Source organism: Macrotis lagotis, chromosome 5 (assembly GCF_037893015.1).
Source record: "Macrotis lagotis isolate mMagLag1 chromosome 5, bilby.v1.9.chrom.fasta, whole genome shotgun sequence".
In the NCBI taxonomy this organism is placed as follows: domain Eukaryota; kingdom Metazoa; phylum Chordata; class Mammalia; order Peramelemorphia; family Peramelidae; genus Macrotis; species Macrotis lagotis.
The window spans coordinates 203341954-203358668 of record NC_133662.1 but is presented as its reverse complement, the minus strand read 5'-3'; the positions used below and the strand labels follow the sequence as shown (position 1 = coordinate 203358668).

Sequence of the window (16715 nt, the reverse complement as noted above, 5' to 3'; positions counted from 1 at the left end):
GGAAGTGAATCCTTATGCGCTTTTATTGTATTTCTACATTCACTGACCTCAGAGGTAAAGTCCCAATGTACTTTATAAACAGTCTGTATGTGTAGCAGGGAAACATGGAGGATAATTGGGCTAATAGAAATTAAATGTAGAAAAGTCCTTTGAAGTCATATCCCTAATCTATCAACACATGATAATTCCTCCAAGAACACTTGCCAAGATCCTTTTTTCACTTGAGTGTAATTTAAATTTAAAAAAAATATCCCTTCCAACATACCTCTTGCCAAACTATTACATAGCTTAATAAATCTTCCTAGTGCTAGTCAAAGTAACAAGCTATATCTAAATATGAATCTTACCTCTAAAAGGAATTTACAATAACCCTTTACCACCTTCCCTCACTGTCCAGTTTTGCAGAACCTATCCCTTTCTTAACTCCTTTCTCCTCATCTATCTCTAGCTCTGTAAACTATAAGTGGAGTTAAGAATTGAATGAACTTGATTTGCATATTTTCTCCCTTTTCATTTTTCAGTCATCTCTCCCCACAGTTATCTTTTATGTGAAATTGAAGGAAGAACACATTACAAGAGTTTTATTATGTAAATTTCTTCAGAAGCTATGTGTATGTTGCTATGGTAGAAATTATTTAGAATACTTGACTAATATCTATACAGTGAGTATTCTTGTTCAGAACATGAATTAATCAGATCCTCTATTATTTTGCATAGCAATTTTACTTTATTTATTCATTATTCATTCATTTACCTATATATGTATGTATTCATTTGCTTATTTAATTGTTCATTTATTTACTCATTTGTTCATTAAGTATTGTTTTAATGCTGCAAAAGGTAATTTCAATTTCAGAATATTGATATATGAAGTGTTTTCATTTACCATCCCCCAGCATTATATTTGTTGCAGGTAGATATAAATATCCTTAAACACTCTCTGTAGTATGTCAGACTGTATTTCAAGGGAAATAAATATGAGACAAACATTTTTTTTTATCCTCTCAAATCAGTTTTCTGGTTATTAAGAGGCCCATGAAATGTCTTCTATGGTAAAACTGGCAGTCAGATTGAGCGTTATTTCTTATGACGGGTATAGGATGCAGAATAAAATTCTTTTCAGAACCAATTGTCAACTTACTTTTAAAATAGAGAGATTACTTTTCATCTCTGACATTGATTTGTGGAACATTGACTAAAGCAAATCATTGTCCAGTTTAATGGGCTGTGCAGTGAGCCATAAAAAGTAAGGGCCACCTCTCACTATGGACTTTGAACCCAATATCCTGCAATGACATTATGACTTGTGTATTGTGAATATATGATATATGGCCCTGGACTTCTCCCATAATCCTCTCTTCACAGTATGTTGCTTTTTGACTATAAGGGCATGATTCTGATTTGTAGGGTCATTACTACAATTTCTCCAAGGGACAGTCCACTGATATTTCTTGAAGTTAAGTGTGTGCCTGAGGTTTGGTTTCTGAGATCCTGGATATGGTAGAAGGAAATGGTCTTCAATATGAAATAATTATGTCAGAGTTCTGAAAATGTGCCCTTCATCTTGTTTGAGGGAAAATCTTCCTGCAAACTTGGAAAGGTCACTTAAAGCTCATACTGTTCTGAGATATCCCTTTCATTAAAGGTGAAAATAAGGAAACTTTGATTTCTACAACTGGGGCAGAGAATTATCGGCTTGAAGTGTGTGATCTCTTATTTACTAAGCTCACACTCAGTCATAGATTGACACAGAATGTTCTATTCTAGGTAATTTGATATTTCATCATGGTCTTCATTGATATGAAATATTCTTTGTAATTAACTCATGATAGCAACAAGGGACATTATTTTCAAAGATGTCCAAAGATGAAAGTTATAAGAAAAAGAATTATTATGTCGATATGCCATTAAGTACATTGTACAATACCTAGATGTAGATGATACAGATGAATCATTTGAATATTTATACATATGTAAATTTTGCTTTTAAAAAGGAATCTAGAATTGATAGTTTTATAATATAAATGTAAAGTTCACAATCCAATAATAGACCCCAAAAGTCTTCAGAACATATTAATAGAATTATGATTTACTTCAGATGACTGCATAATGAAACTAGATCCAGAATGCCCCAGAATGGAAAATGTCCAGAGAGTACATTCATTTACATAGGCATAAGTCACTTTATGGGCCCAATACCTATAGAGCAGGTGCTACTCTAAGAAGTTAGAGGAAATTTCCTCAATAAGAGTTCCATTTATAAAAAATCTGCATTGTATGGATTAAAAAATACTTTTATGTCCACAGTAATTATATAATATTCCATGCTAAAAAATTAGAAATGTGAAAGGAGGAAATATTTATCTTTAATTTTGAAAAATGAAGCATGGAGACCTCAGAAATATGTGACTTAATATTAAGTGATCTCTTTTCATTCACAAGAATATATCTATGAAGTAATAATTCAATGAAAAATCATCTCTTGCAGGCTTGGAATGTTGATTATGGAATCAAGAAAAATTGAATCAAATCTTATACTTTACCATTTTGGACAATAATTTAACCAATGTCTATTTCAGTTTACTCACCTGTAAAATAGAGATGATAATAGAATTTACCTCCCAGAACTTTTATAATGAGCAATCATGATGGACTTGTACATTTCAGCAGCACAATAATCAGACATTTTCAAAAGTCTTGTGATGGAGAATGTCATCTGTACCTAGAGAAAGAACTGTGGAGTTTAAATGAAGACCAACACTTACTGTCTTCAATATTTAAAACTTACTTTATATATTATGTCACTTTTTTCTCTCTAATGTTTTCTTTCTTCCTTTTTTTATCTAATTTTTTTCCTTTACAACATGTTCACTATTGATCTATGTTTATCACAATGATAAAGAGAGTGCTTATATCAGATTTCCTTCTATCAGGGGGAGGGAGAAGGAGGGAAGGGAGGGGAAAAAAATGGTAAAACTGAAAACATTGCCAAAAAAAGGTTGGTAATAACAACCATTGTATGTAGTTGGGAAAACAAATAAATAAAATATGTACACTTTCTAAAAAATATACAAATGTGTATGAAAGTTGCTTATAGAAATAGCCACTAATCTTAGCTATGCTTGTCCAGCTCCTCACAGTCTCTTATATTCCACCATGCCATAGGTGCCTATCTTGATCTATAATTATTGTTTCACCTTTGACAGGGAAGGAGAGAGAGAGAGTGAGAGACAGGCACAGAAACAGAACCAGAGAGGCAGAGAGACAGAGACATATCCTCCTTACACACACACACACACACACACACACACACACACACACACACATACACACACACACACACACACACACACACATATATATACACATGCATGCATGCACACACACACGCACACACATATACACAATCAATTTTCTTAATCTCTCTCTCTCTCTCTCTATATATATATATATATTAATTTAATTTCTTCCATTTGAATATAAGCTTCTTTAGATGGAGATTTAAAAAAAAATGACTTCAAGTATGGCAGACAGTCTGTGAGAAGTCTCTAAGCAAGGAAATTGTATGTCATATTTTCAGATCTGCACCTAGCTGGTTTATGTGTAGCAGGGCATTTAAAGGAAGGTAATAGAAGGAAGGTGATTAGTATTTATTTAGTAACAACTAAAAGGCAATTAGAATGTTATGTGCTTTTTACAAATATTGTCTCATAGAAATATAAAATCATGCCCACACATAATTATTATATATATATATATATATATATATATATATATATATATATATATACATATATATATATATATATATATATATATACATACAAATGCACATTTAAAAAGAATTGGGTGTAGGGAACAAAGCAATAGGTAGGACTATTGGATATTTCCAGGTCCAACTTTTATAAATAATTTTCTATAAAAAATTACTACTGGGGTGGCTAGGTGGCACAATGGATAGAGTACTGGCCCTGGAGTCACGAGTACCTGAGTTCAATTCCAGTCTCAGACACTTAATAATTACCTAGCTGTGTGGCCTTGGGCAAGCCACTTAACCCCATTTGCCTTGTAAAAAAAAACCCTAAATTTTTTTTTTTATTGCTACTAAGCTTAAGTATTCTTATTTTTGTAAATGTTAATTTCTCATTGTAGAATATAAGATCCTTGAGAGCAGGAACTGTTGTCATTTTCTTTTTGGCTGCCTAACACAGAAACAATAATTGTCAATGAAATGGTTATTGCATATTTTGGGTCAAATTCAAAGTTTCTTTCACACAATTCTATAGTAACTAAGTAGATAAGTTTAATAATACATATTTTCTGATTGAACATATTAGATGGGCTGAACAGAGATCTTAATTTCACAAAACAGAATTACATAATGAATTGGTGGTAAGATGGAGGAGACTGATGTGAATTGGGAAGCTTATAATCAGAGATGGGAATGATCTTTGTTTATCTAGTCAAAAGGGAAACAAACAGTACTGTCAGTTACAATGCATAGTTCTTTATATGGTCCCTTTTTCGCGACTCATAAGATGATATTTTGAACCATTCCACTTAATAGACTGTTTCACAACCTTTCTGAACTAATATTTAAATTCTTCCTTTTCTAATATATATATATATATATATATATATATATGTATGTATATATATATATATATATATATATATATATCATTAGTATTTTATTTACTTATTTTTTCCCATTTTCCTCTTATTCTACTGTGTTCATCACCTTATTTGCCAGAATCATGGCTGACAATGGTTGGTGGACATTGCTTGTTGCAAACCTTCTATAGTTTGGACTATTAAAAAGACTATGGGATTAAAAGCTTACAGTCTTTTTCTTATCTATCTCTATAATTGCCTGAAAGATTCTAATTATAATTGTACAATGGCTCCATAAAGGATGATGGAGAGAACTCATTAAGCCAAACTTACCCCACCCCCACCACCAAAGGACAAATTTATTAGATTTATACCTGTAGGTCAAAGTCCATTATAATGATATCCCTGCTTAATTTTATTTTACTTCCCTGTGTTGCAATTATATTTTGCATAATAGGAAATGAGGATTCAGTACAATAGAAGTGTCACTGAGGTCATGATTGAACAAGTTGAATTTGGTGAGTAATAGTTCTGAGGTCTGGGGTGATATTTAAAATAAGCTTCATTATTTTCCTACTTCTTCTACCTTCCCTTTTATCTGCAAATTAGGATATTATTAATGCTCTATGACATCATGGTACATTTTTCAAATGGAATTTAAAGGCCTCTGAGTATCACCCTAAAGAACTACACTCACCATGTTTCAATGGCATTGCATAACCTTTTATGTAATGAAGTATCTATATTTTAACTTTAAAAAGAAAACCAAGTTAAATACATGTATGCTGTTACAAACTTCTTGGTATTCACTATTGGTCGAATCAATAGCAGTTGCTCATTACACATAAAACCCTTTATAAAAATAAAATGAAAGGGAGCTTACTGTTGGGGCTCATTTTCTCAGTTGGTAGGATCATTTTCTTTCAGAATCACTAGGGGATTCCCAATCATAAATGTCACTTTCTATGAAAATCAAGGTCACTATGAATTAACGGCAGAGAAAAATCAATGTACTTCACACTTAAGAACAACACACCCTGAAGAGATGCATCAACCCCAAGAAGCAAAAGATGTAGGGAATTTCTAATCAAAATCTGTTTTAAGGTAATAAATTAATGCTGAATATATTAATAGAGGTACATACTCCCCCCAATTGACCATAAGCTCCTTGAGAGCAAGAACTTATATATTTTACTACAGAATCACCATTTTTAACACATCCAATGGAACACAATAGATATATATTAAATATATATTGATAAACATATTTATTCAGTCATGTCTTTTAAAAACACTATGTAGGGGGGGCGGCTAGGTGGCACAGTGGATAAAGCACTGACCCTGGAGTCAGGAGTACCTGGGTTCAAATCAGGTCTCAAACATTTAAAAATTACCTAGCTGTGTGGCCTTGGGCAAGCCACTTAACTCCATTTGCCTTGCATAAACCTAAAAAACAAACAAATAAACAAACAAAACCCACTATGTAGGAAATCAGCAAATGTGTTCTTCTTGTTATGGATAAGGGATGGAACTCTTAGAAACTTTCAAGGGAAGCTCTACAGAATTTTAAATACTGAAGGGCAAAAGGAAAGAAGGAAAACAAAAAAAAAAACAAAACAAAGGACTCTCTCTCTCTCTCTCTCTCTCTCTCTCTCTCTTTGCATATTTTCCTATGTGTCTCTGTCATAGTCTTTCCCTTTAGTCTTTTTAATAATTTTATGAAATTCACTTAATCAACATTTATCAATTAAGTTTTTATTCTATGAAAAACCGAGGACAAAGAGACAGTAGATAAACAGAGTCTGGCCCTCAGGGAAGTTTATTTTCATTTTTTTTCTGGGGAAGTCTATACATGCTTTTGTGCATACAAAATAAATACATAAGTAGAAGATAATTATATGGAGAAGATATTAACTTCAATATTACATTACACAAAAGCTAAAGCTCACAAATATTTATTTAATTGAATGATAAGATGTCAAAACTTTCTTTTGGTAAATACTATGAATGTCAAGGAACCAAAAGCCTTAGGTGTCAAAGCAAATAAAACATTTTTAATCTCTTTCCATAAACATTTCTCCCTCAAAAATTTTCTGCTGGATTATTCTCCTCCATAGACATCAATAGGTAGGGAGAGTTTAATTCACAATTTACACAAAACTAAGGAGGTGATATAGCAAGAAATGCTCTGTTTAGTGGTTCATTAGACCCACTCATCTTCTAGATTTATTCAGTACAGCAACAAAAGCTGTACGTAGAGGAAAAGGGAGTGGGAACAAAAATTATTAAGTACCTACTATGTGCAGGCACTGATCTAAATGAATTACAAATATCATCTTATTACATCCTCAAAATAACTGTATGATATTGGTGCTATTAGTTTACCCCATTTTAGTGTTGAAAAATAGACATACAGTCTTAGTGGCTGGACTAGGTCACATAGCTACTAAATGTCTGATACTAATTGGAACTTTGGTTTTCCTGATTATGGGTCCAGAATTCTATCTGCCATGCCACCTAGAGAAAAGCAAGAGTATTTTAGAATCAGCAGTAGCCTCAGATGCTGCCTAATCCAATTTGTACATTAAAATTAGTCCCCATTAAGAAAAAAACAAGAAGTGGCCACTCACATTTGTACTTGAAGACCTTGAGGGAAAGAGAAACCAAATTTTTTTTTTTCTAAAGGCAGCCCACTACATACATACATTTTATATATATATATATATATATATATATATATATATATAAAATGTATGTATGTATATATATTTGGATTGCTCTAAAGTTTTTCCCCCCCTAATTTTGAACCTCAAGTTGACTCCTTTAAGCATTCTGCCATTGACTCTCAAGAACCATATTAATGAGACAATTTGTTTTTTAGGGGGTTTTTTTGTTTGTTTTTGCAAGGCAAACAGGGTTAAGTGGCTTGCCCAAGGCCACACAGCTAGGTAATTATTAAGTGTCTGAGACGGGATTTGAACCCAGGTACTCCTGACTCCAGGGTCAGTGCTTTATCCACTGTACCACGTAGCAACCCCAATGAGACAATTTCTAAGAAAATAAGTGAATCCAGATCTTTAGAATTAAAAGAATTAAAATTACTATTTTGTGTTTGTTTAACCTGGCATCTATTTGTTTTTTTTTTATATAAAAAATTTAAATGAGATATTCCAGAAACATATGCTAATGTCAATTTTATTCTTTTATTAGAAAAGTACTATTTTTTATGATCTTCCCAACATCTATGAAATTAATAATCTAATTCAGTGATCCTTTTGAGTACTAATTTTTATTTTTCCTTTATTACTCTTGATACTTAAACCATAATGCTCTGTGAACCATTAGAGACTCAAATTTCTAAATGTTCTTTTAAAACTAACATTTTTCTTATCTCAGATTTTGCATTTTCTCATCCTTCCCTCATCTAATTTGAATCCTTGGGTAATGAAGTCTTTAAGCTCCATTCTTTGCATTTTACATTTATTCAGGGAGAGTCATTTTTGAAAGCAGCAGTGGGTGATCACATTAATTAATGCTTCCCATTTCTCTCTGTGCTTATATAAGACTGCCTTTTGTTTTGGAAGTAAATAAACCATATAATAGAAGACCAGCAAGTAATTACCTATGATATCAATAACCTCTAAAATTAGATATATTTGGCTATGTTTTCATTTTCCCAGTATTGATTTCTATGAAGGTATGAAAATGAACTTTCTCTAAATTGCTCCCCTTCCCTTCACCTTTTTTGACTGGGGAAGAGAGAGGGTTAGTTTAGGGCAAACATATTTGGTATGATTTAGTCTCCCATTGAAAGCCAGTACTTCTTTTGCAACTTTTCTGTGATCTTAGGGATTTTCCTGGGACCCAAATAGTTTGAGAGACAGGTTTCAAGTCCATGCAACATTATACATCAGACACAAAACCTGAACTCAGGTATTTTTGGCTCTGAGGTCAACTTACTCTTTTCTATGCTATGCTGCCTCTTTTTTCATTAATTATATATTACACAGTTCTAACTGATTTCAAAGAATATTATTCTAATTCAATTAGAAATAAATTCAATTGGACTTCCAGGATGGTGTCAAGATGGCAACATGAAGCTAACATGCTCCTGGAGTCTTTCCCTACTAAAGATAACTGAATCCTCTACTCTGACATTCAAGCTACAGATCCCACCAAGACAAAGAAAAGATTCAAAGAAGTTTTCAACTATAGACATTGTTGAGGAACTTCAATGAAAATCCATTTCTTTGGGGGCAAAGGGAAAGTAAAGTCCAGGAAGCAGATGGGAGAGCTGGAAAAGGCAGCAGGAGGCTGTTATACACAGTGCAATCAAGGCCCAACAATTTGACAATAGCAGAGGTCCCAGCAGCTAGATAGCAAACCAGCAGGGAGGATCCCAATTCCAAAGTCTGAACCATGGAAACAGTGGGGCAGAAATAGGACTGCATTGGGAACCAACCACTGTGAAATCAGAACCTTTACAAAAAAGAGAAAATAAACCTCTGCAGAGGCAAGGCCAGGACTGCATAGGTAACATCTTGGCCAACAGCAAGCCAGGGAGCAGACACCAGTCCCAGGAAAAAAAAAAAAAGGCTTGGATCTATACTTCCTATATCCCAGGAGTAGGACCAAAACAACAAAGTTGAACAAAAACGTTAAAGAGAGTGCTCATTCCAGAAAGCTACTTTGCAAGTGAAAATGATACCAATGCTATGTTGGAAAAATAAATCAGGGGAAAATCATATTTGGAGAAGTCTCAGTTTATGAATTGGACTCAAAATCAAAACTCATAGAAGAGCTTAAAAAAGATTTATATAACCAAAGAAGAGAGGAAGAAGAAAAATAGGGAAAAAAGAAATAAAAGTCATGCAGTTAAGTTATGAAAAATAGACCAGAGAATTCAACATCTTTAAAAAGGAAATACAAAAGGTAATTGAAGAAAATGAAACCCTAAAAATCAGAATTGAACAATTAGAAACCAATAAATCAACACTATAAGATTCCAGCAAACTAAATAAAAAAGGTTGAAAAAATTGAAGAAAACATAAAGTACCTTTTAGTAAAAATGAATGTCCTGGAAAATAGATCTAGAAGAGAGAATCTACAAATCATCAGACTACTAGAAAAACTACATAAAAAAAGAACCTGGAAAGCATCATGCAGGAAATTATCAGGGGAAACTGTCCAAATCTGCTAAAAGAAAAAGACAATATAACCACTGAAAGAATTCTCAGAACTTTTCCAGAAAGAGACCCCTGGGTTAAAACTTCAAGCTTGTACCAAATTCCAGAACTCTTAAATAAAGGAGAATACTGCAAGCAGCAAAAATGAAATAATTTAAATACAAAGGAAATACAATAAGATTCACAGAGGATCTATGAGCCGCAACACTGAAGGAGAGGAGAATGAGGAATACCATGTATCAGAGGCCAAAGGACCTGAGATTACAACCCAGAATTTACTACCATGCAAAATTCAGCATATACTGTCAGGGGAAAAAAAGATGAATGTTCAACAAAATAGAAGACTTCCAGAATTTCCTGACACAAAGACCAGAACTGAACAGAGAATTCAATCACCAAATACATAACTCAAAAATTGCATAAAAAGGCAAATGAAAAGGGGAAGGAAAATGTCAAATCAACTTTGGATGGAATCAGCTCTTCTTAACAGTTCAGAAAGCTAGAACAATTCTATTAGACCTATGGGCAATATTATCCCTATCTGGAGGAAGAAAAACAAAACAAAGCAAAGCAAAAGAAAACAAAATGAAACAAAAAATCATTCAGAATATGAGGAACATGGCATTCACTTTAAAAAAATATATCTCTTATGTATGCCTTACCCTTAGTCCTAATTCCTCATACCAAAAATGACTAACCTGTAAATATGCTTAACACAAATGGGTAAATACAATGCTAACCTGACTGTTCACCACTGAGGAGAGAAGGATGGGAAAAGAGGGTGGAAGGAAATTTTGTAACTTAAAAATATGCAAAGGCATATGGATGAATGTAAATAAAATTTTATAACATATATTTGGAAAAATGTAACTTCAATAAAAATTTAAAAAAAATAAATTCCGTTTCCAAGAATGTGAATCATTTATGTAACCTTTGTGTTTGTTTCCTTTTCTATATGTTGCCTATATTAATAGTTATTTAGAACTCATATTCTAGTATATATTCATTTCATTTAAAGTTGAACAAATATAGTGATAGTTATAGTAAAGAAAAGTAGTCACCATACATATTTACATTCTTTTTTTTCCCTTTTGAAATGACTAAATCATTTTACAGTTTTCTTTTTTAGTGTATCTCTTTCTTTGGATATTCTTCATATCAAAAAGAACTGTTCTGTTCTGAATGTAATAGATTTAAAAGACATTGAAAAACTGGAAAGTTGAGGAGGCAACCATGGTGTTTTAGGTCATTTGGTTTATGCCTTATAATTGCAATAATAATGATTATGAGAATAGTTTTTATAGAGAAATTTTTAGTTTTGTAAAATAATTTTCTTAGGTGATCTCAGCTGATCATTTAGGATGAGGTGAAGGAACTAAGGATATCTTTAAATTAGATTAGAGGGGTAGCTAGGTGACGCAGTGGATAGAGCACTGGCCCTGGAGTCAGGAGTACCCGAGTTCAAATCCAGCCTCAGACACTTAATAATTACCTAGCTGTGGGCCTTGGGCAAGCCACTTAACCCCACTTGCCTTGTAAAAACCTTAAAAAAATGGTAAAAAAATAAAAGGTAAATTAGATTAGAGATAACTTGATAAGTGATAGATATATGTAAAAAATTTTTGAAAGAACACCATGAGAATATCATTAAAAACAATGTTCAATAAGAACATTACAGTCAAGAGGGAAGAATCTGGAACAAAGAATGGACACTGTAAAGTGATAAATTTTGACTTAATGTAAGTAAAACCTTAACAATCACAGCTATCTCAAAGTAGAATATATAGTTTCAGGAAATATTTTTTCCCTCCTTGGAGATCTTTCTACAATGGCTGGTATGTTGCAGTGGGTTCACTTTTGGGGGTCCAGACCATATATACTAGATGGATACAGAGCTTATATTTTCTGATCCTTCTAACTTAAATATTTTGTTATTCTCTAAATCCATCCTGATTCTCTGGGAAAGAATTGTGTGAAATTGAGAAAATGATTAAACATTATGAGTTTTTCCTGGACCTCTTAATTAATTGGTTGAATTATAAGCAAAAGAGATTTATTTTAGCTATATGATTCTAAGATTCTATGATAAATTTTATTTTCTTGTCTTTTGGGTACTCTCTAGCTACCTCCAAGAAAGTCTTATTTCAATAAGTAATCAAGGCATAGAAATGACTCAAAAGTTTCCAAAGCAGATGTCAGCAGAACATAACATCTGATCCACAGCATCAACCTTTAGAGTCTTTGAGCATTGAGTAACACTGGTCTCGGCATCACCTAGCTCCAAATGAAGTGATGAGATTTGCACATGATTGAAATAACTCAGCGACAAAAATAACAATAACAACAGCAACAGCAGCAACTCTAGTCTGTATTTGATAAACCAGCCTAAATAATTTTAGAGGGCCTCATTATCACAAGACTCTCATGAATACTGAGAAATTTTGAGTTAAAGCAAGAGATGAAGGGAATAGCCATATCAAAAAAATTGTTTCTGTTTTAAAGAATAAAATTATCCTCTTGCAAACATTTTCTACTGGATGTTTTCATTTCTTTGTTTTGTTTTTGTATTTCTATTTATCTTGATTAATAAGTGAACTAGACATAGAAGGTCAGAAAAACATTCAGATATATTTAAATTAGGTCACAGACTCAAAAGGGAATGGTGAATTTATTATTATTCCTTTTTTTAAACCTACAATCTTGACATTTAGTAAGATCAATGAAACAAGGACATCTATTTTATTTTATTTTTCTGTACAAACTATGAGAACCAGACTTTATTCACATAAAAATCATCTGTAATTTGATTTGATCTACCCACTCTCCCAATTCATTTGATCCATTTCTCAAATCTTTTATCACATTACCCACACCTTCACCACACTACAGGAACTAAAAGTAATTAGAACTAATACCTAAGCAGAGCTATAAAAGTTCTCTTCCATTGCTTTCCTCACTTTACCAAAAATTCTTCGAAGAAAAATAATGCTTCTTCTCTTGTTCCTTCTATTTCACTTGCATGTTTCACCATCAAATCAGCAAACACATCTCTCCATCTCACCTGAAACAAGGTTAAAGAAGAAAAGTTCCTCTACTGAATTTTTTTGTTGATACACCCAGGAGTCTGGCAACCCCTGTTCTGCTCTCTAAGAAGTTCATCTGTAGAATAAAAGTCTACATAATTCTTTGTGGATTTCAGTCCACATTGTATTGAATAATCAGTAGAAGGTGCAAAGTGAACTTGATCGTCAAAATAAGGGTCTTCATATCTCTAAGGAAACTGCAAATACAATCTGTATGCATCAAAGTTCTTTCTGTTGGAGTCATCTTGACTAACACAGCTGTGGGTGCTGTAACCATCTATTTTGTTCTTTTGCTGGAGAGGAATAGGAACTGATGTAAATTGGTGAAGGTTTGCTAGAGCCTGACTCAATGGCAGGTGATGTCTGTTGGTTGGTAGTTGAGAGGGAATGATGTGATTTGAATCGTTCCATACTCTAATGTTGATACAGGTGTAATAAAATGATTTTGATCCCACCTATCCTTTTTATTAATGCTCCCCAAGTCCTGATATTGCCACAAGGTAGTCAATATCTGGGTTGCTGTTTTCACCACTTCCAGGAGTGATCTGTCCCCTTTCTCTTTGGTGATGTTCACTAGTTTCTCGATCCCTCCAGTGTCAGCCAGGGCTTTGGCATTCTCCATGTTTTTACTGGTGTCCTCATGCAGAGCACAGCAGATTGCTGCCATGGTCTCATCAGACAAAATGCTTAGACCATTGCCTCTTGGCAGATGAGGTACAAGGTTTCACATAGCATATTCACCTACAGGCTCCATGTTAGGAAAATCTAAGGCCAGTTTCTCAAAGCAGTTGCCACAGAAGACACAATTCTGGGCTTGTCCATTCTCAGAAGTTCTATAAGAATGAGAAAACTTTTTTTATTTCAGACAGCAGCTCGAATATATACAGCAAACTTCCAGTTGCCTGCAGAGAGGTTCTGAAGTGATCCTCCCGAGCCTTCTAAAGTAGCTGGTTTGGAGCTTTCTGTTAGAAGGTTCCAGTATGGCTTTACTATTGATGGATGCCAAAATATTTCAACCCCTTTAGGAGACTTAGAAAATCTAAGTAGGGTGCCAACTCCATTCCATTGGTCCTCCTGTGGAGTCCTCCTTTTCTTATTATTCTTTTTCCCCAACAACTTGATTCTGAATCTTTGCTGGGAGATACTTTTCCTAACAAGTCACCTAATTCATTTATTCCCAGCAGTCATGCCTGAGGTACTACTAATTCTAATCGATATGACAGGTTCCTCAAGGTGCACACACAGTTTTCCACAGTGTTGCTGTCATAAACAGAAATGTTCACACATGCATGGATCACATATAACAAGGAATCTATAAGACCTTCATAAGATCTCATTTGTTTGCATACTTCTTCTCCCACAGAGTTGAGATTCCTTAGGCAATCTGTAGAATTATTCAAAATTAGTGAAGTCTGAAATTTAATTTTATGATCTTCATCAAAAGAAGAATTATTCCATCCAGAATGTGGAACTATCACAGTGCTTGTTAAAGTTGATAGAACATCTTGAATGACTGTCATTTTACTGCATCACATAAGGACAAATTTCAAAGAACTCCCATGACAAGTTCCCTTATTTCTGCATTAATAGATTTTCTTAACAATCACAACAGGATAGGTGTACCACCAACATTTTTCATGGCTATTTTATTTTCATCTGTAGATTTTCCATAAACAAGGTTGTGTAGTGCACCACAAGCATTCTTCTGTACTTCCAAAACTCTCTGATCTGAAAGGTCAACCATATATTTGATTCCTCCTAATCTACATACCTCAGTTTTTGTTTTGTTATCTCCAAAGTACAGATGTTGTAAATAGGTGTCTGCATTTGCTTGAATTGATGGAAACTGATGTACCATGTGAATGACTTCTGGAAGTTCAGGGTCTTGCCAAGCAAATTCTCTAGGGACTTTTTAATGCTTTCTGTGGATGGTGATCTGGTTGGTGCTGCATGCTGAAGTCTGTTATAATTGCATTCTTGCATTTGATACTAAATTGGCTTGTAGGGTTCCACATAGATAGCTGTTGTGTTCAGAGAAAAATTGTTTCTTTAGTATGTAAGAGTGCTTTGCTGGCTGGAAGGTCTTTGCAGATTTTCAACACTTGATCCAGTGTGATATGGTGCTATATCATGCTATATAATGATATAATGACACCTGGAGTTCAACAGTTCCATGATTTAGACTATGATATATAGGAATATAATAAGTTCTACCTTCATAAATAGGGGTGATGTGCAAGTCAGGATATACAACAGAACACAATTCTTGACTAAGTTGGCTATGCTGACAAGTATAAGAGCTTCTCAAGCCTGTGAGACTGTCTGGACAAAGTGGAAACATCCTCTCATAAACTCATACTATTGCTATCCAAATTGTTCAATAGCTTGAAGAATTGTTTGTAGTGATGATCCCAGATGCTGTGGAACTGCAGTCATTTCAGAGCATTTTGGGGAAGATGAGCCTACTTGGACATGAGATGGAGAAGCTACCCTAGTCTGTGCATTAGGCAGGATTAAAGGTGAACCTACTGCTTGATATTGAGAAGCTGTTCCATTGAGATTAGTTGTTTGCCTTGATGTGACTGAGCCAACCCTTTGCACAGCTGTGGGAGAAGCAAGTTTTTGTGTTGCATAGTGAGAGGCTGCTTGCTGGGCAGGTAATGTAGTAGATGAATACGCATTTGAGTTCATTGGTCAGAGTCAGTCACTGAAGGAGAACCATATGTCCTACCCAAAGAACTTCTCAATGACCCCTATATAGGAGAAATGCCCGTATTGATAACATAAGAAGGAGACTGTGCTCTAGATTGGACAGCACTAACTCTTCTCAGGGTTGAAGTGGTCATATTTACAGAAGGCTGAACTAAAGCTTGTCCTTCTACATCTTTCCAGTTGACTGGCCACAATTTATGTTTCCACTTCCAGCTCTCTGGTGAGTCGTTGAGACAGAAGCTCCAAACTGAAGTAGGGTTGGGAACACAAGTCGATGTGGATGAAAAAAGAAACTTAATGCTGCTCCTTCACAGAGGCAAGAACAGTTGTAGCTGTAGTCTGTGGAGGCTTCCTGCTTAGCTTGTTGCAGCCCTTCTTCGACCAAGGGAGCCTGCTGAGGCCCTGGCATTCCTCTTTCCAGGTTAGGAAGCAACTGTTGTCGCTCCAGGAATCGGCCATCTACGAGGAGGAGGTCGCGGCTATGGCACCCCCCCAAAAAAGTGCCAGGAACAAGAGATCTTCCCTCCCCCTCTCCTGAGCCCCCACGCAGAACCCCTCCCACCCCCCTCCCCTAGAACACTTCTCCCACCCCACCCATGGCCAACTTCCCCCTCTACCTGGTGCCCATGGTGCCACCTTCCTCAGAATCAGTCCAGGTGCCTGGTGCTGCCGAGCTCCTCCGAGCAGCCCCAACGCCCCAGCCAGCCAGCCAGCCAGCCAACCTAAGGCTACTTGGAAGTCTGCACCCCACAGTTCCCCGACTTGCTCCCAATTTATTATTATTATTCTTTTTTTAATTTTAGAAAGATTTTATTTATTTTCAGTTTTAAAATTTTCCCCCATCTTGCTTCCTTTCCCCCACCCCCACCCCCACATAAAGCAGTTTGTTAGTCTTTACATCATTCCCACAGTATGCATTGAACTAAGTTGAATATGATGAGAGAGAGATCATATCTTTATTCTTTATTTTTTAGGGTTTTTTTTTTTTACAAGGCAATGGGGTTAAGTGGATTGCTCAAGACCACACAGCTAGATAATTATTAAGTGTCTGAGGCCAGATTTGAACTCAGGTACTCCTGACTCCAGGACTGGTGCTCTATCCACTGTGCAACCTGGCTGC

At 34.8% G+C, this 16715-nt stretch overlaps 1 pseudogene; it reads right to left on the bottom strand.

Annotated features, from left to right (window-relative positions):
- LOC141489452 (plakophilin-4-like) overlaps positions 1–15729 on the bottom strand; it is a 35558-nt pseudogene extending 19829 nt beyond the window's left edge.
- Positions 15730–16715: the final 986 nt, after the last annotated feature.